A 2058-nucleotide genomic window follows, 5' to 3' on the forward strand; every position below is an offset into this window, starting at 1 on the left:
ACAGATTCACATTATCAAATTCAACCGTCATCAATCCAGTCACTACAACAAAAAGTGCTATAAACCACACACTAAACATCACAATTTACGAACACTTATGGTCTTTTTAGGGATAAAACTTAAAGACCATTACTTTTATAGTGTGTGATCTTAGATATAAAGACCTGCCCATACATCTCTTGCATTTTAAAAAGTGTGATTTTATAACTGGAGCATTTGACAACTTTCAGTATTATTTCGTGATCAAAAAGCTGTCTTTGAAAACACTATTGCGGTGGGCGTGGATCGAACGCGTGACCTTCAGGTTCCATCAAGGAAAAAAAAAAAAAAGCCCACTTAATTTTGGGGGTCCAATAGCCTCGTATTCTCAGTCTTAACTCTTAACTCCATTTTCATCATTTTCACTCGAAAACTCACTGTCTCTCTCCCTTCATCTCTCCAGTTTTCTTCGATCAATAGAGAAATTCAAGTGACGATCTCGAGTTTTCGTCGAAATCATTAATTTCATTTTGATTCAGGTAGGATTCAACTGGTTTCCTCTCTAGTATCTTCGTCGAAATCATAATTTCAGTATATCTTCTTCCTTCACGCCACATAAAAAGAACACGAACCCTAAATTTCTTTCGTAATCAGAATCAGAAGTAGTTTCAGAAAAGGATTACCATTCCGATCAGAACAAGGTTGCAGTAGTTAAGGTAACATTAAATCTACTCTTTCTATTATTATATATATATATATATAAATTCTATTGATTTTTGTCTAGGGTTTTGATTTTGTTTTATAAATAGATCATGAAATTAAGCATCTATGTATTGTAGGAACTGTACAGAGATTGAATTAATCGAATTGAATTATCTTTCGTGAATTGAGATTTTTGTTTAGAGGAATTTGGTTTTTTTTTTTTTAGGGTAATATAATCAAACTGAATTGATCAAGTCGGAGTAGTGGTTAACTTATTCGTCTCTAATTTACGTTGATTGAGGTGAATTTATCTTTAGCTTTTCAGTGGTTTTTTCATTAGTTTGTGTGTGTGGATTGTTGGATTTGTGATTGAGTAGTAGTTGTTGTTGTAGGTGGATTGATGCTGGATGGCTACAAATGCGTACCTGATTGAGCTTTCCTTTCCATTTTTTATTTTTTTCAAATGTTACTGATAACATCATAAAAGTTGTCCAAGGATGCACATTTATGGTCCCCCGGTAAAGAAGTTGATTCATGAGATATGGCAGTTGCAGCAATGGAGTGTTCTAGGCGACTTCAGGTAACACTTTTGTTTGCTTAAATGGGGGATGTAGTTGTAGCTTCTCTTCTTTTGCATTTAGTCAGCTCGTTCCATGAATACTTGAACTGTATGGTCGAATTTGTTGTTTGTTCTGAGAAGCTTAAATGTTAGGACTAATTTCGGAATAATGATACAAATTCTTGCAGGCCTTTCCATAAGAAGACCGAAAGAAAATTCTGCTGCAAGTAGCTGATGCCTTACAAGAAAATGGCTGTTATGTTATCAAGGTATCCCACGGGCAAAGGTACTGGGATCTAATGTAAGTTAAAGCTTGATCCAAGAATAAAATGATGCTGATGTTGCTGCTGCAAAGAAGGCTGGGTATGACAAGGCACTGATATCTTGCTTGGCTCTAAAGCCCCGGAAGGCAAGGCTCCTTAATTGTTAACATTTTAATTTTAATTCTACAGACCACTTGAAATGATTTTTTGTTGATGATTTATATAGACGACACATCTTGTTGCTAAAGAATGAGTGTCCTCGCCAGTCAAGAAGTCTGAAATGGCTACATGATAAACACAATGATACTTTCGTCAATTGGCTAAAAGAAATTTGGTAGGGTAGAGATGGTGCTTAACGCAGCGGAAGCGTAACAATTTGGATCAAGGATTCAAAAGGTAGTGAAAACTAGTGTGAAATCAATAGATTCACAAAAGCTATAAGAAAACTAGAGAACAATAACTAAACAAAATATCTTTGATAAATCAAATAAGATAATAATGTTGAATGTGTAAAAATTCTACAAGGCTAGGCCTTCTTATATAGACTTCACTATT

At 34.7% G+C, this 2058-nt stretch overlaps 1 long non-coding RNA gene across 2 annotated transcripts; it reads left to right on the forward strand.

Annotated features, from left to right (window-relative positions):
- Positions 1–375: 375 nt before the first annotated feature.
- LOC113276318 lies at positions 376–1750 on the forward strand. Of its 2 annotated transcripts, XR_003324285.1 has the most exons (4): positions 376–695; positions 908–982; positions 1074–1261; positions 1429–1750. It is a non-coding gene; the product is annotated as an uncharacterized LOC113276318 (long non-coding RNA). The 2 variants fall into 2 exon arrangements; XR_003324284.1 differs by lacking the exon at positions 908–982 and having other exon boundaries at positions 381–695.
- The last annotated feature ends 308 nt before the right edge of the window (positions 1751–2058 follow it).

This window comes from Papaver somniferum, chromosome 4 (genome assembly GCF_003573695.1).
Source record: "Papaver somniferum cultivar HN1 chromosome 4, ASM357369v1, whole genome shotgun sequence".
Classification (NCBI taxonomy): Eukaryota; Viridiplantae; Streptophyta; class Magnoliopsida; order Ranunculales; family Papaveraceae; genus Papaver; species Papaver somniferum.